General features: G+C 40.9%; 1 protein-coding gene, 1 long non-coding RNA gene and 1 other non-coding gene across 6 annotated transcripts in view; 2 read left to right on the top strand and 1 right to left on the bottom strand.

Moving 5' to 3' along the window:
* LOC143666939 (uncharacterized) overlaps nt 1–8,297 on the top strand; it is a 29,525-nt gene extending 21,228 nt beyond the window's left edge. The window contains exons 2-3 of the long non-coding RNA XR_013167781.1: nt 2,548–2,633; nt 7,648–8,297. This is a non-coding gene — a long non-coding RNA (uncharacterized LOC143666939). The remainder of the gene's footprint in view (nt 1–2,547; nt 2,634–7,647) is intronic.
* The window catches only part of PGAP4 (post-GPI attachment to proteins GalNAc transferase 4), a 29,771-nt gene extending 6,397 nt beyond the window's left edge, over nt 1–23,374 (bottom strand). The window contains exon 1 of one of the 4 annotated variants that reach the window (XM_077140543.1): nt 23,277–23,374. The gene's annotated coding sequence lies outside the window, so the exon portion shown is untranslated. Of the gene's footprint in view, nt 1–2,056; nt 2,412–21,942; nt 22,095–22,875; nt 23,043–23,276 lie in introns of those variants that run through there. The other 3 variants (XM_077140525.1, XM_077140533.1, XM_077140553.1) reach the window with 3 other exon arrangements.
* Nucleotides 20,666–20,770, top strand: LOC143675325 (U6 spliceosomal RNA). The gene has a single exon (XR_013171556.1). It is a non-coding gene; the product is annotated as a U6 spliceosomal RNA (small nuclear RNA).
* Nucleotides 23,375–26,080: the final 2,706 nt, after the last annotated feature.

Raw genomic sequence — 26,080 nt, forward strand, 5'->3', positions numbered from 1 at the left:
CTAGCAACATTTTAAAAAATAAAAAAGACACAGCTGAAACTAATTCTAGCAATAAATTTTACTTAAGCCAATATAATGAAACTATTGGTTTTTTCAATATGCAACCAATATAAAAAATTAATGAGGTATTTATGCTCTACTTTTCATACTAAGTCTTTGAAATCTAATATACACTCATGGCACATCACAATTTGGACTAGCCACGTCTCAAGTGCTCAAAAGCCACATGGGGCCAGTGGCTACCATATTGGACAGGGAATAGCGAGATGCTTTAATGTTCTTTTGGATCACTAATTATGTTAAGCTCTTGCCCAACTCATGGCCTTTGCTCATGTGACTGCTGTAACATTCTTATTCCCCCACCTTCCCTGCTTCTTCGCATAGCTAGCTCTGTCATCCTTCATGGATGTCCCTGTCCCATGTAAAGTAGGATCCAATAAATAGGCATGCTTTTATTTTGCTAATGGGACTATAAATTGACTCGTCCTCTGTGAAAGTTATTTGGAAGTATCTATCAAAACTATTGACCCAACAATTCCATGTCTAAGACTCTTTCCTGCATATATATTCTCACATGTGAGAAATGACTTACAGCCTTGTTTATAATAATAAAATATTGCCAAGGGCCCACTAATCGAGGGAAGGTCAAATAGATTAAAGTATCTCCAAACAATGGAATACCAAGTGGCCATTAAAAATAAGCAAACTCTTTATATCAGATATGGAAAGCATTTAAAGATATATTTTCAGTTTAAAGAAGAAGTAGGAAAAGTGTGGTTATTACTTGTGTAAAATGGGTAGGAGATGTACATATACCTATGTGCTTGCTCATTTATGCATATGCAGAGGCTATTTCTAAAAGGAGACTCAAGAAACTGGTAACTTTGCCTCTGGGGACAGGAACTAGTTGGCTTAAGGCCTGGGATGGGATGGAAACTTTTCACATGAGCAAAGGCCATGAGTTGGGCAAGAGCTTAACATAATTAGTGATCCAAAAGAACATTAAAGCATCTCGCTATTCCCTGTCCAATATGGTAGCCACTGGCCCCATGTGGCTTTTGAGCACTTGAGACGTGGCTAGTCCAAATTGTGATGTGCCATGAGTGTATATTAGATTTCAAAGACTTAGTATGAAAAGTAGAGCATAAATACCTCATTAATTTTTTATATTGGTTGCATATTGAAAAAACCAATAGTTTCATTATATTTGTACCTTTCCACTTAATGGTACTAACTTAAAATAAATTTAAAATTGTAGTATATTTAATATAACTATCACTAGCCGGAGGCCAATATTATCCATTAACAATAGCTTGCTTGATTCATTCCAAGCCCTTGCTTTGGGCTTCCTCCTCCATTTTAATACACTCTCATGGAGGACACAGAGCTTGTCTGTCTGTTTGTCTTAATCACCATGCTGTCCCCAGCATGTAGCACTACCAGCCTCACATGACAGTTCATAAATATCTATTGAACAAACAAAACATTAAGGGCATGCCCTTAATCCCAGATAAGACTGAAGAGGCCCACAAAGCACCATGTCCTTCCAGCTCAGTGGCCTCCTACTTTCTTTTTCAGGATCTTGCTGAGGAGCCAAGTCCCTGCAGGGCTGGCTCCATAATTTCTGAGCAAAAGAGGCTTGTATGTTTCAGGCAGACAGAAGGGAAGAGGACTTCTTGAAGCTAGGTTTACAACATGAGCACAAATGTTTCTCCTTAAATTTCACTGTTTATTTGGGGCAGTAAAGATTAAAAGGGTGCAGATCCTAGAAGAGACATCTGTGGTGCTCCTTTCTGGGTTTGGTTCCAGCCCCATGAGCCACTGCTATCCACAGACTCTTAAGCAAGAAATGCATGTTGTTATTGTAAACCATGAAGATTGGGGCCATTTATCACCCTAGCAAAAGCAGGGGCTGTGTACATCAGATTTCAAAGACTTAGTATGAAAAGTAGAGCATAAATACCTCATTAATTTTTTATGTTGGTTACATACTGAAAAAAACCAATAGTTTCAATATATTGGCATAAGTAAAATTTATTAGCAGAATTAAATTTACCTGTGTCTTTTTTTCTTTTTAAAGCCCTGCTCCTGCCCCCGACAGCACCATACTAGAGAACACATTCCAGGCTTCCTGTTTCTCTCTTCCTTCTGGGAGGTGGGACAGAGACTGAAGTGGCTCACAATGAAAGAGAGAAGACCTTTAATCCCAAGCAGTTTCCTTAGGGTAGGGCAATAAAATCATTCATATCTCAAAAACAAATACTTGAAACATATGGCTTTGAGACTGAACATAAGGAAGAAAAGGGATCTGGTTCTGGTGTGCAAATTTCCTAAGTGCCTACTAGGCCTGTACTTGGTGCGAGTAATACAAAGATGAAGACACATGGTCCCTTCTTTTGCTAGGATGATAAATGTAAACCCAATCTTCATGGTTTACAATAATAACATGCATTTCTTGCTCACATGTCTGCGGAAAACAGGCTCAGCTGGGTTCAACTCCAGGGTACAGGATGGATTCAAGTCATTACAACGTATCTCTCATTCCAGGACAATTTGCTGAACAATAGTCATCTGGCTCATTCTCTTCTCGTGGTGGATGGGAGGTGCCCAAAAGGCCAAGTCACATCAAACAGGTATGTTCACAGCCTTAAGTACTCTGTAAATCGAGTCTGCTCGTTATTTACTGACCTACTGCAATGAGGCAGGGAAGCATACTCCTCCCACGGTGCAGAAAGAAGTTACAGTGAAGATTCAGTTGAAAATGAAGGAAGCAGGCCAATTTTAAGCCCTCAAGAGAAAAGAAAGGATCTAACAATTGGCTCCAAGATTCCGAAGTTTCTAGAATGCTCAGAGGGCATCAGGCCTAGACCCTCACATCATTACAGGATCAGGATAGCCTGCAATATGACCCCCAGACCTCAGTGGTTTATAAGAACTACGATTTAATTTTTGATCATGTTACTTGTCCATCAGGGGTCAACTGTGATTCTCTGTCCCATGTTGTCTGCAGTCCAGGACCTAGGCGGATGGAAATGCTTCTTTCCTGAGCATTGCTGGATTGTGGGAGAAGGAAGGAGGGAGAGAATGAGCCATGAGATGGCTCTCTAGCCTTTGCTCAAAACTGATGGGCATCATTTCCCCCCACATTTCATTGATTAAAGCAAGCCATGTAATTACTCTTGAGTTCAGAAGGGCAGGGTAATATACTTTTTTCTCTAAAAAAGGGGGTTCCAAAACACATGGTCAAGCCTGAAGTCAATGATGGGAGAAACATACGTTCCTTCAAGAGCTGAAAATACGTTTCCAGGTCAAGATGGCGGCTTAACAACATGCGCGTTTTAGTTCATCCTCCAGAACAACTACTAAATAACCAGAAACAGTACAGAACAGCTCCTGGGGCCACGTCAGTGACCAGACACACAGCGTACCCCAGTCTGGACGAGCTGGACCAGCTGCGAGCACCCCCCCAAACTGTGAGTTCCCAAAGCTGCGGCGGCCAGCGCCCCTCACCCACAGGCCGCTTCCCAGAAGGGAAAGGAAAGAACTTTACCAGCAGCAGGGACTGGGCACAATCAAACGCCAATTGTGGAACTAATTAACAAATTCTGACAACTAAAAATAGGCCCCCAGCTTAGGTGAACCTGATCAAAGCAGAGGTTGCTCATTTTTGCCCTGGCGCCAAGGGGACAGGACTGACAGAAAAAGGGAGGGGGAAAAAAAGAAGGAAACAGGTTTTTGTGGTTGTGTATCTACAAAGGCTTGACTGCCTCTGGATACAGCAGCAGGACTTTTCAGGCTGCAACTGCCCCAGGCATAGGGAGAAGTGAGCTCTTTTGGGAGCAGGCCTGGAGCCTGTGCCTTCCCCAGGGGAAAGGTGAAGCCCAACTCAGGTGGAATCCCTCCATCAAGGAATTGAGACACCAGGGCTTGGTAATTTGAAGCCATTAAAACCAGCCTACAACCTCTCCTCTGTCTCCACCATGCCCCCAGCAGGAAGAGTCTGCCAAAGTTAAAGGTACCACATCATCTTATGCTGGTGGGATCTGCAGTCAGACAAGCACCACATACTGGGCAGGATAAGAAAAACAGAGTCCAGAGACTTCACAGGAAAGTTTTTCAACCTGCTGGGTCTCACCCTCAGGGAAAACCGACACAGGTGACTCTTTCCTCCTGATAGGAGGCCAGTTTGGTCTAGGAAAATCTGGCTGGGGTCTATAATATATAAGTAGACCCTCCTAAGTGTGTGTGGGGGGAAGGCACCACAGAAGCAGGGCAAGAAACAAGAAAACAAGAACTGAAAAATTCTCCTCTGTTAAACAAAACTTAAGCTAAAGGTCCAGATAAAGCTGAATGGCATGTCAAAGAACAGATAGACAACAAATTCATCCAGCAAGAAAATCCTAGATAAAAGAAGTGAAAACAATCTCCAGAGTAAACTAATTAAGGTAATTAAATGCCTAGACACCAGCAAAAAATAACAAATCACACTAGGAAAATTGAAGATATGGCCCAGTCAAAGGAACAAACCAACAATTCAAATCACATACAGGAGTTGAAACAATTAATTCAGAATGTACAAACAGACATGGAAAACCTCATCAAAAACCAAATCAATGAATTGAGGGAGGATATAAAGAAGGCAAGGAAAGAACAAAAAGAAGAAACTGAAAGTCTGAAAAAAAAAATCACAGAACTTATGGGAATGAAAGACACAGTAGAAGAGATGAAAAAAACAATGGAAACGTACAGTGGCAGATTTTGAGAGACAGAACATAGGATTTCTGAACTGGAAAATGGAACATCTGAAATCTGACAAGAAACAGAAACTATAGGGAAAAAAATGCAAAAATATGAGCAGGGACTCAGGGAATTGAAAGACAATTTGAAGTGCACGAATATACATGTTGTGGGTGTCCCAGAAGGAGAAGAGAAGGGAAAAGGAGGAGAAATATTAATGGAGGAAATTATCACTGAAAATTTCCCAACTCTTATGAAAGACTTAAAATTACAGATCCAAGAAGAGCAGCATACCCCAAAGAGAATAGATCCAAATAGACATACTCCAAGACATTTAATAATCAGAATGTCAGAGGTCAAAGAGAACGAGAGGATCTTAAAAGCAGCAAGAGAAAAGCAATCCATCATTGTATTAGTTAGGGTTCTCTAGAGAAACAGAACCAACAGGGAACACTTGCAAATATAAAATTTATGAAAGTGTCTCACGTGACTGTAGGAACGCAGAGTCCAAAATCCACAGGGTAGGCTGCGAAGCCGATGACTCCAATGGATGGTGTTATGGTTAGGGACAGGTGTCAACTTGGCCAAGTTGTGGTACCTGTTCATCTGATTGGGCAAGCGTTGGCCTGTCTGTTGCAATGAGGACATTTCATAGGATTAGGTCATGATCACGTTAGCTACATCCACAGCTGATTCCATTTGTAATCAGCCAAAGGGGAGTGTCTTCTGCAATTAGTGATGCTAAATCTAATCACCGGAAGCCTTTTAAGGAGGACTCAGAGGAGACAGGTTGCATTCCTGCTTTGGCTGGCGAACCTCTCCTGTGGAGTTCATCCAGGCCATCCATTGGAGTCATCGGCTTCGCAGCCTGCCCTGTGGATTTTGGACTCTGCGTTCCTACGGTCACGTGAGACACTTTTATAAATTTTATATTTGCAAGTGTTCCCTGTTGATTCTGTTTCTCTAGAGAACCCTAACTAATACAGATGGCCTGGACGAACTCCACAGGAGAGGCTCACCAGCCAAAGCAGGAATGGAACCTGTCTCCTCTGAGTCCTCCTTAAAAGGCTTCCCATGATTGGATTTAGCATCACTAATTGCAGAAGACACTCCCCTTTGGCTGATTACAAATGGAATCAGCTGTGGATGTAGCTGACGTGATCATGACCTAATCCTATGAAATGTCCTCATTGCAACAGACAGGCCAGCGCTTGCCCAATCAGATGAACAGGTACCACAACTTGGCCAAGTTGACACCTGTCCCTAACCATGACAATCATATACAAGGGAAGCCCAATAAGACTATGTGCAGATCTCTCAGCAGAAACCATGGAGGCGAGAAGACAGTGGGATAATATATTTAAATTATTAAAAGAGAAAAACTGCCAACCAAGAATTCTATATCCAGCAAAACTGTCCTTCAGAAATGAGGGAGAAATTAAAACATTTTCAGACAAAAAATCACTGAGAGAATTTGTGACCAAGAGACCAGCTCTGCAAGAAATACTAAAGGGAACACTAGAGACAGATATGAAGACAGAAGAGAGAGGTGTGGAGAAGAATGTAGAAAGGAAGACTATGAGTAAAGGTAAAAAGAAGGAAAATTAGATATGACATATAAAATCCAGAAGGCAAAATAGTAGAAGAAAGTACTACCCATGCAGTAATAACACTGAATGTTAATGGATTAAACTCTCCAATCAAAAGACATAGTCTGGCAGAATGGATTAAAAAACAGGACCCATCTATATGCTGTCTCTACTCAAATGACACGAGGCCAAGGACACAAATGGACATTTACACACCAATGTTTATAGCAGCATTATTAACAATTACCAAGAGATGGAAACAGCCAAAATGTCCATCAACAGACAGTTGGCTAAACAAACTGTGACATTTACATAAGATGGAATATTGTGCAGCTGTAAGACAGAATAAAGTTATGAAGTATGTAACAACATGAATGGACCTTAAGGACATTAGGCTGAGTGTGATTAGCCAGAAACAAAAGGACAAATACTGTATGGTCTCACTGATATGAACTGACATTAGTGAATAAACTTGGAATATTTCCTTGGTAACAGAGACCATCAGGAGATAGAAATAGGGTGAGATATTGGGTAATTGGAACTGATGGGATAAAGATTGTACAACAGGACTGAATATAAAAACTCAGAAATGGACAGCACAATACTACCTAACTGTAATGTAATTATGTTAAAACACTGAATGAAACTGCATGTGAGAATGATAGAGGGAGGAGGGCTGGGGACATAAATGAAATCAGAAAGAAAGATAGATGGTAAAGATCAAGATGGTATAATCTAGGAATACCTAGAGTGTATAATAATAGTGAAATGTACACTGTACAAATTTTAAAAATGTTTTTGCATGAGGAAGAACAAAGGAATGTCATTATTGCAGGGTGCTGAAAATAGATAATTAATACTTTAAAATGTCACCTTATGTGTGAGACTAAAGCAAAAAATGTTTATTTGTTACAAAATTTATATTTTGACTAGAGCATTTCCTAATATAACTCATGCAGATAGTTTTGATTGAATGTCCTAAGTACTTGGAATCTCAGGTAGCACATGAGATTTTGTTGGTTTGTCCAGAGTGATGCCCCGATGAATCCCAGAGTGATTTGATCAGTGACTGGAAAAGTATTTGCAAGCCCCCTTCGGGGAATGGTGAGAGTGGGGAGAAATTCAACTTCCCCAAGTTGAATTCAGATATTATCACAAGCAGTGTGGACAACCAAAGCTATAGGCTGAGCACCCAGTCTTGAGGTTTGTTCATATGAAACTTAACCCCACAAAGGATAGGTCAAGTCTACTTAAAATTTAGGCCTAAGAGTCACCCCCAAGAGAGCCTCTTTTGTTGCTCAGATGTGGCCTCTCTCTCCAGCCAACATGACGAGCAGTCTCACCACCCTCCCCCTCTCTGCGTGGGACATGACTTCCAGGGATATGGACCTTCCTGGCAACGTGGGACAGAGATCCTGGAATGAGCTGAGACTCAGCATCAAGGGACTGAGAAAAACCCTAGAATGAGCTGAGAATTAACATCAAGGGATTGAGAGAACCTTCTCGACCAAAGGGGTAAGAGTGAAATGAGACTAAGCGTCAATGGCTAAGAGATTCCAAACAGTTGAGAGGTTATCCTGGAGGTTATTCTTATGCATTAAGTAGATACCACCTTGTTGTTCAAGATGTAGCAGAGAGGCTGGAGGGAACTGCCTGAAAATGTAGAGCTGTGTTCCAGTAGCCATGTTTCTTGATGATGATTGAACAATGATATAGCTTTCACAATGAGACTCTGTGAATGTGAAAACCTTGTGTCTGATGCTCCTTTTAGCTACTGTATCAACAGAAGAGTAGAACATATGTAATAAAAATAAATAATAGGGGGAACAAATGTTAAAATAAATTTAGTTTGAAATGCTAGTAGTAAATGAAAGCGAGGGGTAAGGGGTATGGTATGTATAATCTTTTTTTTTCTCTGTTATTGTTTTATTTCTTTTTCTGTTGTCTTTTTATTTCTTTTTCTAAACTGATGCAAATGTTCTAAGAAATGGTGAATACGCAACTATGTGATGATATTAAGAACTACTGATTGTATATGTAAAATGGAATGATATCTTAATGTTTTGTTTGTTAATTTTTTTTTTAATTAAAAAAAAGTTTAAAAAAAGAGCTGAAAATACTTTGGACAATAACAGAATCTACCACACCGCCTTGGGCCATGTGAGCTGGGATCAGATCCTTCACTCAAGCATCAAATGACTGGTTTGTCTAACATCCAAGCAGATTGAGTTATGTAGTGACTCAAAGGCATGTTCTTGTTTACCTTTTAAAGCATTTTCTTAAAGGATTTTAATTAATTTCTGCCCAGCAGGGTTATAGTAGTCAACATTACTGATAACTTTATTTCACTTTGTCAACTCAGTTTTAGTCAAACTGTCCTTAGAGGAACAGAGCTAAAACCAGAGGATTTTGTATTGGTTCTTTGGGGGAGCGAGTTCCTTATTTCCAGTCCCATCAGGGAAGTGGAACAGAAGGAAGGCTATGTCCCTAGCATTGCAGGTTGAAATGCCGATTGCCTTTTCCCAGAATTCCAAGCCACCCACGGTGTCAGGGGCCCCAGCCTCGCTGGCTCAGGCCCACCCTCCAGCCATACTGTGGAATGACTGGAGGAATATTGGCATCTGTGAGCTGGCCTGGTAACAAGTGCACCTGTACAAGCCAGATACCATGTAGCATGGACTGAGTTCTTATCTGTGCCTGGCAGGTACAACCATTTCCTAAGCTGGAGTCTACTTATTACCAAATCCAGGATGTAGGGCTCAGGGACAAAGATGCCAATAAGCTGACACGATATAAGGCTTAGATGAATAAATGTTGTGATGATGACAGCTCTATTTTAGTGCAGCTCTGAAATTTTAAATTAATGGAGTCTTAGGGGTGTGGGAGGCAGAACACTAGGCTAGGTGTCAGTAAATAAGCATTCCAGCCCTAGTTCTGCAAATAGGGGTCCATGCTTCTCCAAGCCTACCCTCCTCCGTGGATGGCACCTCCACTCTCCCAGGCACCTGGGCCCCAAAACTAGTAAACTCTGACTTCTCCAGTCATTTCCCAAATCCTGTGTATTCTACCTCCATGGTCTCTCTTACTCACCTTTGCTCTTCCTTGTTCCCACGTCCACCCCCTACAGCCACGCCCTAATTAGTTACCCCCTCCTCACCTCTAGGCCAGCTGATTGCCACAGACAATTCTGACCTCCAGAATGAGCAAAATGTTTGAAGCCCAAATATCTGAGCCCAGTTCTGGTTGCACCACCCTCTAATAGGTCTTCTGTAATATAAAGAAATCATTTAACCTCTCCAAGACTATTTTTTCCTCTCTAAAAAATAGGAAAATAAAGAATAGCTCATTTATGGAGGTATAGTAAAGATGAAATGAGATGATAGCTAGGAATACCCTTTATCAGAATTAAAAAAAAATAAGCCACTGTGCAAATGATCAATGCTTTTATATTAATTCTCAGCATCCTTCTGACACTCTGAAACCCAGGTCTGAACATGGCACTCTTTTCTGTAAAATCAATAAAGGATTCCCTAAAAATTGTAGAATGAAGTCCAGATTTCTTGCTGAGATTCGTCTCAGTCCAGTTCCAATGATCCTTCCCGTCACACTTCTCCCTGCTCAGGCTAAATCAAACTTCAAGAAACTGTTCAAAAGGGTACCTCTTCCAAAAGCCAACCTTGATTTCCTCCCAACTAGAAATAATCCCTCTTTATTTCTCCAGCCCCGGGGTCCTTTACATGATCTTTTCCCTTAGGACATTCATTTGTCCTTTCCTACTTTGGATTGTATCTATTTATAGCTACCACTTATTAAGCCTCTACCACTTACCAAAGTGCTGTGGCTAGACCCTTGCACCCTTTCTTCTGACCAAAATAGCAACTCTCAAATAGCAATGGAACTTATCTTATTTAGATAAGAAAAACAAAAAAAAACAAAACAAACAAACAAACAAAAAAACCAAAACAGATGCTACTAAGTGGAAAGCAAGAAATTCAAATACAGAACAAGCCAATATGTACAACTGCCTTATCCAGAATTGGGTGAGAGCCCAAGAAAATCAGATGAAAACAAATTAGAAATAACAGGCCTTGGGAATGTGATTGGTAGCAGAATTAACATACAAAAATAATTTTTAATAAGCATACATATGCACAATATATAAAATAAATGTGTTTCTCTAATCAATCAACAATTAATGGAATAAAAAGTTTCAGCCAAAATAGCAAAAACAAAAAACAAGAAACCCTATGAACACATAACTAGACTATCTAGGAATAAACTCAAGAAATACGCTGATTATACACATACTACAAAATTGAAGGATATTAAAAGGACTACTGAAGAACATTAAAAAAGTATTTAATAAATGAAAAAAAATAACATTTTCCTACTTGGAGATGCTGAGTAGTAGAGGAGAAAGATGTCCCTTCCCCAAAAATAATCTCTATATTTAATATAATCTCAATTCCAGTTACTTCAAAATGGGCACTTTCATATAAATTGGTATAATTTTGGGGGAGGGAAAGTTGGGGCACCATCTATAAAAATGTATAGATGGTGCATCCCCTTTGGCAATTCACTTCTAGGAAATTCTACTTCTACAGAAATGCCAATACATGCTACAAAGATAGACAAGGAATGTTCACTACAACAGCTTTGTTTGTGGAAGAAAGAAAGTAAAAGAGGGGGCTGACATCCTCAAAATGGTGTAGTAAACAGCTACTGAAAACCTCTCCCCAGAGATTCAATGGTAAAAAGGACTATTTTCTCTTGTTCAGAACTCTGGAGAGAGGTAAAGACTGGAGAAGGATCCTACAAAAGCTGAATGGAAGAAAGAGTAAGTATCAGGTAAGAAAATTCCATTCAGACTAGCCAGTCTTCCCCTCCCCTGACTGGGTCCCGCAAACTCTGGAAGTACCCAGAGGCAGGAGCCTCCCACCGGGGACTCAGACCATAATACCTCTCACAGCAGTGACCCAGATCCCCCCTATATCCAGACATGGAGACCCAAGCCCACAAGGGCCCATGGCAGGACTTATGGTGCTGGGGAGGGCGGAATACAAAAGGGAAGCAAGGACGAATTTTACAAAATGGAGGACTAGTGGGGACCACAAAGTCTTCCCTAAAAGCAGCAAGCAGTCAGGCAGAGTCTACCCAAATCAACTGTTTGAGGACCAGGGGACAGGAGAGGACATTTCAAGGCCCAGTTCAGTGAGGGACGAAGGGTCTGAGAAAACATGGACAGAGTATTTACAGTCCTGGGTCCTGGGTGCCCTTCCCCTAACCATGAGAGAAGGAGCAGGAGACCTGGTCCTTTCCTGGGGGATGGCTGCAGACCTGGCGGCTGGAAAAATCGTCCACCACAATTAAAGTAGGGGACACAGCCCTAGATTGAGCCAGATTTTGACCAGCTAATTGAGGGCACAGGAACCCTACGGTTTCAGCCCTGCCTGGTCAGACACAGCCTAGGAGCGAGGGAAGAAAAGAGCTTCTGAAGATGATTATGTTACCAAACAGCATCATCTGTGGGGTAGGCTGCAAAGTGCACGGGAATTAAAGGGCTTTCCAGAGCGTCTCCAGACCCATTAGCTGGTCTACAACCCCTGTACTGGAACCCAGCGTTGTTTTGGTTGAGAAACACGGATGACCCAACTGTCAATGGAGTGCCCTAAAACAAACCCAGGGCTAAAACAAACTCTTGGGAGTGGGAGTTGGCTGGGGAAGTGGAAACTCAGTTTTGCAATCTGAGGTCTTTCCACATGGGAACCTGGGAAGTGCCATGACACATTGTGCCCACAGGCAGGGTTTCACTCAAGGTGCACAGAGCCCACCTCCTACCCCTGGAGTCAGAGGTCCACAGCATATGGAGAATGGTGGCTATGACTGGACTGTTGCCAGGTTGGGGCTCTGCCCAGCAAGCTGCCATAGGTGAGAAGAGACAGGAGGCCCAGAGCACTGTCTGCTAGGAAGACAGGAAAAATGCATCCTGAAAAACTGCTTTTCTGACCTTCAACTCAAACCCAAGTACTATAAAATAATCTTAGGTGAGCAAAAGAAGTCAACTTTCAAATAAACTTATCAAGATGATCAAATGCAGAGAAACCAGCAGAACACTACAAAGCATATAAAGATGGAAGAAGATATGGCCAAGCCTAATGACCAAATTAAAAAGCTGGAGGAGACAGAAAACTTGAACAACTAATCAAAGATGTACATCCAAATTTCCTAATCAATGGGCTAGCTAAAGACATAAAGATATCAAGAAGACACAAGAAGAGCATAAAGAAGATTTTGAAAGAATAAAAAGAAAAGTAGAAGATCTGACAGAAATGAAAAATACTGTTGATCTAATTAAAGACACACAAGAGCAGATTTGAAGAGGCAGAAGAAAGGATAAGCAAACTAAAGGACAGGGCAATTGTATTCAAATGCACGAAAGAACAAATGGCGAAAAAGATGGAAAAATTTTAATTGGATATCAGGGAAATTATGGACAACACAATATACACAAATACAAGAATCACTGGTGTCCCGAAGGAGAATAGAAGAGTAAAGGGTTAGGAAGATTATTTTAGGAGACAATTGGGGAAAACTTCCCAACCCTTATAAAAGACGCAAATCAAAGAAACCCAACAAACTCCAAAAAGAATAAATCTAAACAGACCCACTCGAGGGTCTAATCAGACTGCCAAATACTGAAGAGAAGAAGAAAGTCCTGAAAGCAGCAAGAGAAAAGCAATTCTCCACACACAAGGGAAGCCACATATGCTTATGTTTGGACTACTCAAGAGGGGAGTAGTATGATATATTTAAAATTCTGAAAGAGAAAAATTGCCAACCAATACATTCTTTATCCAGCAAAGTTGTACTTGAGGGAGAGTTTAATATTTTCACAGACAAATGCTGAGATACTAAAGGGAATTCTGTTGGCTGAAAAAAAAATAGGTGAGAGAAGTCTGTAGGAGGGCACGGAATTGAAGAGTATTAGTAAGAGTAACTTAAAGGATAAAAAGAGGCAGAGGAAAAAAAAAGATCTGACAAATAAAAAACAAATAAGACAGTAGATTCAAGAGTAGCCTTTACAAGGTCTAGTATCCAGAATTTATAAAGAGATTGTTCATCTCAACAACAAAAAGACAGCCAACCCAATTACAAAATGGGAAAAAGACTTGAACAGACACCTCTCAGAAGAGGAAATACGGATGGCCAAGAGGCACATGAAGAGATGCTCAATGTCCCTGGCCATTAGAGAAATGCAAATCAAAACCACAATGAGATATCATCTCACACCCACCAGAATGGCCATTATCAACAAAACAGAAAATGACAAGTGCTGGAGAGGATGCGGAGAAAGAGGCACACTTATCCACTGTTGGTGGGAATGTCAAAGGGTGCAACCACTGTGGAAGGCAGTTTGGCGGTTCCTCAAAAAGCTGAATATAGAATTGCCATACGACCCAGCAATACCATTGCTAGGTATCTACTCAAAGGACTTAAGGGCAAAGACACAAACGGACATTTGCACACCAATGTTTATAGCAGCATTATTTACAATTGCAAAGAGATGGAAACAGCCAAAATCTCCATCAACAGAAGAGTGGCTAAACAAACTGTGGTATACACATACGATGGAATATTATGCAGCTTTAAGACAAGATAAACTTATGAACCATGTAATAACATGGATGGACCTAGAGAATATTATGCTCAGTGAATCCAGCCAAAAACTAAAGGACAAATACTGTATGGTCCCACTGATGTGAACGGACATTCGAGAATAAACTTGAAATATGTCATTGGTAACAGAGTTCAGCAGGAGTTAGAAACAGGGTAAGACAATGGGTAATTGAAGCTGAAGGGATACAGACTGTGCAACAGGACTAGATACAAAAACTCAAAAATGGACAGCACAATAATACCTAATTGTAAAGTAATCATGTTAAAACACTGAATGAAGCTGCATCTGAGCTATAGGTTTTTGTTTTGTTTTGTTTTGTTTTGTTTTGATTTTACTATTATTACTTTTATTTTTTTCTCTATATTAACATTCTATATCTTTTTCGGTTATGTTGCTAGTTCTTCTAAACCAATGCAAATGTACTAAGAAATGATGATCATGCATCTATGTGATGATGTTAAGAATTAATGATTGCATGTGTAGAATGGTATGATCTCTAAATGTTGGGTTAATCTCTTTTTTTCCGTTAATTAAAAAAAAAAAAAAAAAGAGAAGGGATAATTGGAGATGAAGGGATACAGACTGTACAACGGGACTGGATATAAAAACTCAGAAATGGACAGCACAATACTACCCAATTGTAATGCAATTATGTTAAAACACTGAATGAAGTTGCATGTGAGGTATAGGTTTTTTTTTTTTTTTTTTTTTTTTTTTTCTTTCTATTATTGTTTTAATTCTTATTCTGTTGTCTTTTTATTTCTTTTTCTAAATCGATGCAAATGTACTAAGAAATGATGAATATGCAACTATGTGATGTTATTAAGAATTACTGATTGTACATGTAGATTGGAATGATTTCTAATTGTTTTGTTAATTCTTTTTTTAATTAATAAAAAAAATTAAAAAAATAAAAATAAAAAATAAAAAAAAAAAAAGAGTAGCCTTTACAGTAATAACTTTGAATGCTAATGGACTGAACTCCCTAATTAAAAGACAGACTGGCAGAATGGATTGAAATTATGATCCATGGATATGCTGTTTACAAGGGACTCATCTTAGACCAAAAGATATAAATAGATTAAAAGCAAAAGGATGGAAAAAATATTCCATGGAAGCTGTAATCAAAAGAAAGCAGGAGTAGCTATACCAATATCAGACAAAATAGATTTTAAATGCAAAGATGTTATACGAGACAAAGAAGTATACTACATATAATAAAAGAGACAATTCACCAAGAAGAAATAACTATCATAAATGTGTATGCACCCAATTCACCGAGAAGAAATAACAATCATAAATGTGTATGCGCCCAAGGAGCTCCAAAGTACATGAGGCAAACGTTGGCAAAACTGAAGGGAGCAATAGATGTTTCTCAACAATAGTAGGAGACTATAATACACCACTTTCTTCTATAGATGAAACAACCATACAGAGGCTCAACAAGGAAATAGAACCTAAACAATGTGATAAATGAATTAGACCTAATAAATATATATACATCATTACACTCCAAACACCAGGATACACATTCTTCTTTAGTGCTCATGTAATGTTCTCCAGGATAGCTCATATGCTGGGGCATAAAACAGGTCTTAATAAATTTCTAAGATTGAAATGATTCAAAAACACTTTCTCTAATCACAATGGAATGAAGCTGAAAATCAATAACCACCAAAGAACCAGAACTTCCTCAACTATATGGAGGTTAAATAACACACTCTTAAATAATCATTGGGTCAAAGAAGAAACTTCTAGAGAAATTCATCTGGAGTTGAATAATAATGAGAATACAACACATCAGAACTTTTGGGATGCAGCAAAGGCAGTGTTGAAAGGGAAATTTATTGACCTAAATGCCTATATTAAAAAGAAGAAGAATAATAAAATGAGGACTTAACTGCTCACCCAGAAGAAACAGAAAGAACAGCAAACAAATCCTGAATTAAATTAACCCTAAAGCAAATAGAAGAAGAGAAATAACAAAGATTAAAGTAGAAATAAATGAATTGGAGAACAACAACAACAACAACAAAAAACAATAGAGACCAAAAGTTGGTTCTTTGAGAAAATCAATAAAATTGATGGACCCTTAGCCAGTGTAACAAACCAAAAAGAGAGAGGATGCAAATAAATAAATTAGAAATGAGAGGGAAGTGTCATTTCCATAGACTCTGAAGAAAAAAAGGAAAAAAAAAAGTATGAGGGTAATATGAACAACTGTACACCAACAAACAAGACAACTTAGATGAAATGGACAATTTCCTATGGTTCCACAAACAACCATACTGACATCAGAAGAAATAGAAGAACTCAGCAAACTAATCAGAAGTAAAGAGATTCATTCAGTCATCAAAAACCTTTCTACAAAGAAAAGCCCAGGGCCAGATGGCTTCACAGGGGAATTTTACCAAACATTCCAAAAAGAACTAACACTATTCTTGCTCAAACTCTTCCAAAAAACTGAAGAAAAAAGGGACAGTACCTAACTCATTTAATGAAGATAAGTTCATTGTAATACCAAAACTAGATAAAGATACTACAAGAAAGGAAAACTTCAGGCCAATCTCCCTAATCAATATGGACGAAGTAATTCTCAACAAAATAATTGCAAACTGAATCCAATGACACATTAAAAGAATTATGTATCACAACAAAGTGGGGTTTATTGCAAAGGTGGCTCAATACAAGAAAATCTATCAATGCAATTTAACATGTTAACAAATCGAAGGGGAAATATCACATGATCATTTCGATTGACACTAAGAAAGTATTTGACAAAATTCATCATCCTTTTCTGATTAAAACACTTCAAAAAGAACAGAAGAAAATTGCTTCAATATGATAAAAGGCATATTTGAAAAACCCACAGCCAGAACAGTTAGAGGCCAAAAGCCTTCCCCCTAAGAAGCAGGAACGACACAAGGAAAACCACTGCCACCACTATTATTCAACATTGTGCTAGAAGTTCTAGGTAGAGCAATTAGGCAAGAAAAATAAATAAAAGGCATCCAGATAGGAAAGGAAGAAGTAAAACTCATTATTTGCAGATGACATGACCCTATATTAGGAACATCCCATGACAAAGCTAATGAGCTAATAAACAAATTAAGCAAAATTGCAGGATACAAGACTAATGTACAGTAATCAACAATGCTGCTATACACCAGTAATGACCTGAAGGAACAATTATGAAAAAAATTTCATGCCACAATAGCAATGAAAAGAATCAAGTATCTAGGAATAAATTTAACCAAGGCTGTAAAGTACCTGTACACAGAAAATTATAAAACATTGCTAAAAGAAATCAAAGAATACCTAAATAGGTGGGAAAACATTCTGTGTTCATGGATAGGAAGGCTAAATGTCATTAAGATGTCAGTTCTACTCAAATTGATCTACAGATTCAATGCAATAAGAATCAAAATTCCAACGACCTACTTTGCAGACTTGAAAAAGCTAGTTACCAAATTTATTTGGAAGGGAAGGGGGCCCAAACAGCCAAAAACATCCGGAAAAAAAAAAAAAAAAAAAGAAGATTGACTTTAAGGCTCATTATAAAGCCAATATAGTCAAAACAGCGATGTTGGCACAAAAATAGACATATTGAGGAATGGAATCAAATTGAGAGCTCAGAAATGGTCCCTCGGACTACGGTGAAATGATTTTTGAGAAGGCCCCCAAATCCACTTAACTGGGACAGAAGAGTCTCTTCAATAAATAGGGCTGGAAGAACTGAATATCCATATACAAAAGACCCTACCTCACATCCTATACAAAAATTAATTCAAAGTGGATCAAAGACCTAGATATAAGAGCCAGTACCATAAAACTCCTAGAAGAAAATATAGGGAACCATTTTCAAGACTTAGTGATAGGAAGGAGGTAGCTTCTTAGACTTTACCCCCAAAACACAAGCAATGAAGAATGACTACAAATATTGGTGAGGATGTTGAGAAAATGGAACACTTCTTCACTACTGGTGGGAATGTAAAGTGGTACAGCTGTTGTGGAAGACAGTTCAGCGATTTCTCAGAAAGCTAAATATCACGTTCCCTATGACCTGGCAATTCCACTATCAATATATACCCAGAAGACCTGAAGGCAGTAATCAGAACAGACATTGGCATACCAATGTTCATAGCAGCATTATTCACAGTTTCCAAAAGACAGAAAACAAGTGTCCATCAACAGATGAGTGGATAAACAAAATGTAGTATATATACATACAATGGAATATCATGCAGCAGTAAGAAGGAATGAGGTCCTGAAGTATGCGACAACATGGATGAAACTTGAAGACACAATGCTGAGTGAGATAAGCCAGACACAAAAGGACAAATACTGTATATTTTCACTAATATGAACCACCTAGAAAACGTAAACTTAGAGTCTTAAAATGTAGAATATAGGAGCCTTAGAGATAGACAGTAGCTAGAGAAGGGGTAGCGATTACCAAACATGTACAGATTTGTTAATGAAGTTGATCTTTAATGTTTGGGAATGGATAGAGGTAATGGTAGTATTTTATGGGATTATATGTAATAGTGCCTATTAAAGGTAACTATGATTGAAAGGGGTTGTCTAAAATCATGCATCTCACCAATTAAAACTATAACTATAAATAAATTGTTGCATGAACTACTTCAAATGTAAGACACGTGTATAAAGAGTTAATAATAGAGTGATATATATGGGGAAAATTACCTATTACATGCTATGGACTATATTTCTAGCAATACCTTACTAGTACCACACCAATTCTGGGGATAAATAAATGGGGGGGGGGGGATAATGGCTATGGGGTGTTTTGGATTTTCTCTTTTGTGTGGCTGTGTATGCTTTTGTGTGGCTGTGTATATGCTCTCTCTGGAGCAATGAAAATTTTCTAAAATTGAGAGTGAGGACAAGGAACCTAGAATAGGGAATGACATCTGATGATTTGGTATGGTTAAATGTAATACCATGATACTTTAAAAAAAAAGTATTTGCAAATTCCCTTGAAGGACTAGAGAAAAAATATGGAACTATTAACCTCCCCATCTGAGAAAGTCCATTCTCTCAAACTTTGGGGATTCCTAATTTAATAATCCAAGCCCTTGATCTTGGAATTGGCCCTTATGAAACTAATTTCTGCAATGGCAAAGCAAAGCTTACTTTCAATTATGCCTACGCGTCACCCCCAAAGAACCTCTTTTGTTGTTCAAATTCAGCCTCTCTCTCTCTCCCAAGCCAAACTCTGCAAATAAACTCATTACCCAACCCCACTACTTGAGACAAGACTTTCAGGGATGTAAATTTCTCTGGTAATATGGGCCATGACCCAGGGATGAGCTTGGCCCTGGCATCAAGGGATTAAGAATACATTCTTCACCAAAACGGGGGAAAGAAATTTAACAAACTAAAGCTTCAATGGCTAAGAGATTTTAAGTAGAGTTGAGAAGTTATTCTGAAGGTTACTCTTATTAAGCTTCAGCCAGATATTACAAATTGCCATGGTATGCCAAGCTCCAACCAACAGTATTCCTGAAACCCTAAAGAAAACCCACGGTTCTATATAAGAGTCTATACAGTTTTACTTATTAAATTTATTTTTTATAAACTTAAAACCTCCAGATTATTTCTATGCCAAACAGGCCCTGAAACTTAGAGGTACCAGTCTCTTCCAGAACAACCTGTTGCATTCCCCTACCCCATAAGATGGAGTTAGAACGGTCACTGTCTAAATATCCCTGAAGATTGAGAGAATGATCGAAATGAGAGAGAGAGAGAGAGAGAGAAAGGGGGTGGAGGGGTGGGGGGGGGGAAGAGTGGTAACAGAGAAGCTAGGATTTAACAAATGATTATCACTACTGAATCATTACATAGATATTTCTTGTTAGTTTCTAGTGTATTAGAACAGCCAGAAGGAAATTCCTGAAATTAAGGAACTGTAACCTATAGTATACTTAGAAATTTGCTCTATAACTACTTGTTAAACTGAACTTTGAAATTTATCACTTTCCTGTATATATATTTCACAATAAAAAATGTTAAAAAATAAATAAAAGCAAAAGAGAAGGTACGGGCAGTAGGAGGGAGGGGAGGAGGGATGGAATTAGGGAAGGGGGAGGAAGGAAGGAGGGAAGGACATAAGCAAAGAAAAAACTGTAGGTAAATGGGAAAAGCCCAGCAATAGAGGACAGAATTTTAGCTAACTATACAAGGGAATACTATGGTGACATTAAAAAGGAAGAGAAAAGTTTAGGTATACTGACTTAGCTAGGTCTTTAAGGGAAGATGCAAACAATCCTGATGCAAGTTGTAGAAAAGCATATACAGTATGACTCTATTTTATTTTTTAATAATTTAGTGGGAAAGAGATGAAGGGATGAGGAGTGGAGGGTACCTATTTTGCTTTCTACCCTTCTGCAAAGAGCTTGTATTACATTTATAATCACTCTATAAGCATTTGATTCAACAAATATTGAGTGCTGTCCCAGGTGCTGGGATGGTGAACAAGACAGTCAGGGCCCCTGGTCTCTGAACCTTAGTTATGAAAAATCCAATAGAAACCCAATAGCAATTTTGTTTCTTATGGTGCCCAGACAGCAGGTCGGTTAACTTGACCAAAGCATTCTGAGGAACACCTGAAATTGGGACCAGTAAAAACTACCAGGAAATGCTCACTTTGGTGGCACATACACTAAAATTGTTAGAGACAGAGAAAATTAGCCTGGCCCCTGTACAATGGTGACATCAAGTTTATGAAGTGCGCCAGAATTTTAAATAGTGATGGCGGTTACATGGGTGAATAAATGTATTAAAACTTATCGAAATACACATTCAAGTGGTGCATTTTAATGTACGTAAACTATACCTCAGTAAAGCTGATTTTTAAAAAGCTGAGAAAATTATGATACTGGGTAATGCGGGAAAACCTGCATAACCAGTTTTGAAACCCATTATAAAGCTTTGGTAATTACAATAACATGGCACAAATTTAAAAAATAAAATAATTTAAAAAGGGGAAAAAACAAAACAAAACAAAAATAACATGGCACAGACATCAAAATACACAGATACATAGGTAGATGCAAAAATCCATAATAATTTAATCCATCATAACTGTAGGAACTTAAATTAGGGGTAAAACAATGGGTTTAAAAGCTTTACAGCAACTTGCTAACCATTCAGGAAAATAAACGAGCTCTTCACTTTACAACTTAAACTAGAATAAATTCCAGGTTTAAATTTTTACCATGAAAGCTTAAAAGCGCCTAAAGAAAATGTAGAATATTTATATAAACTTGGGTTAACAAAGGCCTTTCTCTGCGAGAGCCTCTGGCACAAACTATAAGGAAAAAGATTTAAGTAACTAAAAAAGTGAAATCTACATGTGGTTAAAGGCAAAATAATGACAAAAACAGTGTTAAGCAAACTGGGGGAAAATTGTGCAAACATAAATGAGTGACAGAGAATTACTACTTTAATATATAATATACAAAGAGTACTTAAATAGGAAAAGAAAGACACTCCAACTGAAAAACAGGCAAAAGAATTGACAGGTGATCCATTCAACAAATTCAAAAGGCCAGTACACAGAGGAAAAGGTGTTCATCCCCGCGGGTAACCAAAGTCATGCAAATTAAAACAAGATGCCATTTTGTCTGTTAATGATGTAAAATTTAAGAGGAGATTCAGAAATATTTAATCCAGAAGATGGGGCTTTATCTTCATTTCTTCCTCTACATTTTTCTGTATTTCCTGAACGTTTTGTAATAAGCTTATCCTTAAAAAAAAATTCTAATATTTTAGGTGTTAGGTACACCTTTCTTTTTTTTACCTCTCAGAGTATCTGGCGCAGTGCACTCTAGAAATGCACCCCTGAAAGGGCAATTCCCCCAGTATTTCCTCTGGGGGAAATACTCCTGCACGTAAAGACGCACATGCACCTACAGGTTTTGCTCAGGTTCGGCATCGTGAGATCATCCTCCAAGCCGCCCCGCTGTTCCCCGGGGAAGAGCGTGGGGCAGCCGCGGGGTGCCTGGGCCACACGGACCCTGCAGGCGCCCACGCCCCGGACATCCAGTACGCGGCGAGTGCAATGCGGACCCGGCCACGCCCAGGGGCAGGAGGGGGGCAGAAGGGGGGCAGGACACGCCCAGTCGGTCCTAGCTGTCCCTCTAGGAAAAGGGAATAGGGCCGGAAGACCAGAGCCTGAGATCCAGATCTGCCGCTGACCTTGGGCGGTCCCCGTCGCGCTCGGGCCTCAGGTCCCCCACCCGAAAGCCGAGGCCACCGCCTCGACCGCCGCCCCGGCTCCCCTCGGCCGGTCATTCTGGGAACCAGGAGGGGCGCCTCCTTCGGCCGAGTCGGCCTCCGCCGGCCCCAGGCTGCGAGGTAGCCCACAGAAACCCAACCCGCGGGCAGGGCCGACTTCGCTGTGCCCCGGCAGGCCCAAGGCGCGTGCGGGAGGCCCTGAGGCGAAGGGGTCGGCCCAGGCCCGGCAGCCGCGGGGGGCTTACCTGGGCTCGCGCGCGGCCGCCTAGCGCCTTTCCTCCCGGCCTGGCCGCGCAACGCACGCGACCCGCGCTGGGGAGGCGCCCCCGCCGCGACGGTCATTCCTCCCCGCGCTGACCCCGGCCCGGCCAAGCGGTGGACGCCCTTGCGGGGCAGCCAGGGGCCGACACCCGAACGCGGGTGGGCTTCCCGCAGGGTCGGGCAGGAAGCGGCCGGCGCCACGGCGGGAGGCGCAGGCCCTGTCCGGGCTGCCGCCATCACAGCTGCTTTCAGCGCGCCGGCCTCCCCTCCCGCTCCGGTCCCCTCTTTCTGCTGTCTCCCCGGGTGGGCGTCCCGGCCACTGAGCCTGAGCGGGCAGCGCAAACCTACCTAGCCCGCGCGGGTGGTCGGCTCGGTTCCCGGCGCCAGCTGAGGGCTGTCTTCCGGATCGCGCGGACTGGCCTCATCTCCAAGGAGGCGCCATTGCCCGCTCCCCGCAGCCTCACCCCGTCTCCCCGCGCGGCTTCGGCGCGGGGCTCCCCGCGCTCCGGCGGGCCATGTGACCCGCGAGCTGCCGTGCGGCCGCAGCCCCCGAAACAGGCTTGGGGAGAAAAAAAAAAAAAAGGACGACAGAAGGCGCCAACTGAGGGGCAGAGAGGGAAAAGCAGGCGCAGGGCAAGGGAAGTCGAAATGCTTAGTTCTCTGAGCTGGTTGGAAAGCGGGTTCTCTGGAGGAGTCTGTCATGGCAAATAAAAATAATAACGACCCCCACCCCCACCCCCGCGGCCCACCTTGCCAAGCGTTCGGTCAGGTGCCCTGTGAAGTACCTCTCTAGCTCTCACTTCCCTCCTGCACAGGAGGGATTTATCATTCCGAATTCGCAAATGAGGAAGGAAGATTTGAGGATTATTTGCCAAGTGCAACCCCTATTCCAAAAGCCTGAAATGCAAACTCCTCTTAAACAGAAAGATTTCCTCTCACAGTATCACTTAGCCACGTACAGGATTTCAGTCTGCGGCTCTTCCCCCTCTCCCAGGAGAACTGAATGGTTTTGGGGGCTCATTCAAGTCATATGCAGTAGCCTTCCCTACCCCCCAATTTTGGCATGTAGATAATACACCCTTCTGAAAATTAGGTTTGGCCAAATAACAGAATCTTACCCAAGTGACAGAGTGGGGTTAAATTCAGTACCCTCTACCAGGTAACGATGAGTTGGCACTTCTTAGGCACTGTGCAAAACACACAGTTTACATTATCTTAGTACCCACAACAACCTTAGGATTATTCCAAGTTAAAGAAAGTGAGGCTCAGAGGGGTTATGAATTTGCCAAAGATCACAAAGCTATGAGGGGCAGAGTCAGATTCAAATCTAGGCCTTTTGTGTCTGCAGAGGCTTCACCTGTATCCAAAGCCTTTGCTCTTCTTCCTGCACTATGGAGCATCTTGTTCCTTCCTATGGCATCTAGATTTTACCAGAGACGAACAAGGTGTGGCATCTAATGTATATCCAGAGGCTCAGAGTGTTGTAATAGAATCTGTTGTGCTTCTTGATCCTGACATTTTCTAGATGATGTAAACTGCCCCTCAGACATGGAAGTATTTAGCGGGCAGCTGGCCATCGTTGTTTAGAGCCTGGACTGTAATGGTTAGGTTCTGGTGTCAACTTGGCCAGGTGATGGTGTCCAGTTGTCTGGTCAGGCAAGCACTGGCCTGACCGTTGCTGCAAGGGTATTTTGTGGCTTGTTCATAAGCCAGAAGGCTGGTTTATTAAATCATCAGTGAGTTGATTGCAGCCATGGCTGATTTCATCTATTAACTAAGGGCGAGTCCCCCACACATGAGATAATCTAATCACTTGGATTTGATTCAACTGGTGGAAGATTTTTAAGGGAGAGAATTTTTTGTTGCTTCTCCAGCTAGCGAGCCTCTCCTGTGAAGTTCATTGAGATCCTTCATCAAAGTTGCCAGCTTCACAGCCTGCCCCTCGGATTTTGGACTTTTTCTATCCCACGATTGTGTGAAACACCTTTATAAATCTCATGTTTACAGGTATTTCCTGTTGGTTCTGTTTCTCTAGAAAACCCTAATACCCTAATCATTGCATCTCTCAGAAAAACCGCCAGGCTCCAGTTTCTAGGGAGAGTTCATAGCAGGGTGTATTCTACTCATAGTAAAAGCCAGAGACCTTAAAATCACCGACAGGGCCCTGCAGTATTTGACCTTTCCTCTGACCGCTCTCCCTCCTCACCCTTTGTTCTAGATACTGGAACCCTGCTGTCCCTCAATTTCACCACCCCCACTCCCACCCTGAGGACTTTGCACTGACTGTTCCCTCTTGTAGAAGGCTCTTCCCCTTGATTTCCACGCGGCTTGCTCCCTCCTTGTCCCTGATCAGCTTGCTCACCCCCAACCCCTCTCCCAACATTCCTGTCCCCATTCCCCCTGCCTCGTTCTCTACAGTGAATGAAGGAATGAATAAGGATGGACTCCTGGCTCCACTCTGCAACCCTGATGCTTACCAGAGAACATGTAGGAGAGAGAGCCGAGCAAAGGGAGAACAGGACCACAAAGGAGAGATTGGAAGAGAGGCCATGATTACCAAGGAAAGGCTTTCATGCATGAGAAATACCTCTTCTGCACTCACCCCTCTGAAATCATCATTAATAGGTGACAGTTTTCATAAAAGACCCTGTATGTAATTTATTGTGAAAGTGCTAAGTATCCACTGTGTTTGACAAATGCTAATTTAATTTAAATGGTGCCTGAAGATGTCATCAGTTGTAACCTTTATTTCATTCTCATATAAAGAATAAAACTGCCCAAAATCTAGGTACTTTTTTAAAAAGCAGAAGGTCTCAAACCAGCTCAATCTCCAAAAGACAAGTGCAAAAACCCCTCCCTGCCCCTCACTCCCAAGCTGCTTCTGCACTCAAGCAAGCATTTGCATGAAATTTTATCTAATTGTCCCTGTCTTCAGGGTCTCCCCCTGCAAACAGGAATCAGGTTTCTTTTGTAGAGGGGACTTGAAGCTGGCATTGTGTGTCCTCAGGTGAGCACATAGAGATTTACTCACATTGATGAAACAATATCTCTTAATGGGTGAACATCCTTCATTAAAAAGCTGTTATTTTGGGTCTTGAATGTTTTTCAGTCTTCCAGGAACGTTCCATTTAGATGTAAATGGTTAATTAACACTGGAGGTATGGTAAAGTGTGTACATTGGTCGAGAAGAATATCTGAAGAAGAGGAATAAAGGAAAGAGATATGAAATAGTCCAGGGGCAGTAGACAGTTTGGGTTAAAAGAAAAGTGAAAGCCACCTACTTTGGCCTTTCCCTGTTTCCCAAACCAGGGTTCCCACCACAACAGTTTTACTGCCCTTCTAGGTACTCCTGGTTCTAGGTCAGTTTGCCTTTTTAGCCGGGGGTCATCAAATTTAGTTTTTGGCCTGTTTTTCATAGCCCACTAGCTAAGAATGGCTTTTGCATGATTGAATGTCTGAAAAAAATTCTTTAAAGAAGAGTATCTCAATGCATGTGAAAATTATATGAAATTCAAATTTCAGTGACCGTAAAGTTTTACTGGGACATGGTCAT

This window comes from Tamandua tetradactyla, chromosome 2 (genome assembly GCF_023851605.1).
Source record: "Tamandua tetradactyla isolate mTamTet1 chromosome 2, mTamTet1.pri, whole genome shotgun sequence".
NCBI classification, from domain to species: domain Eukaryota; kingdom Metazoa; phylum Chordata; class Mammalia; order Pilosa; family Myrmecophagidae; genus Tamandua; species Tamandua tetradactyla.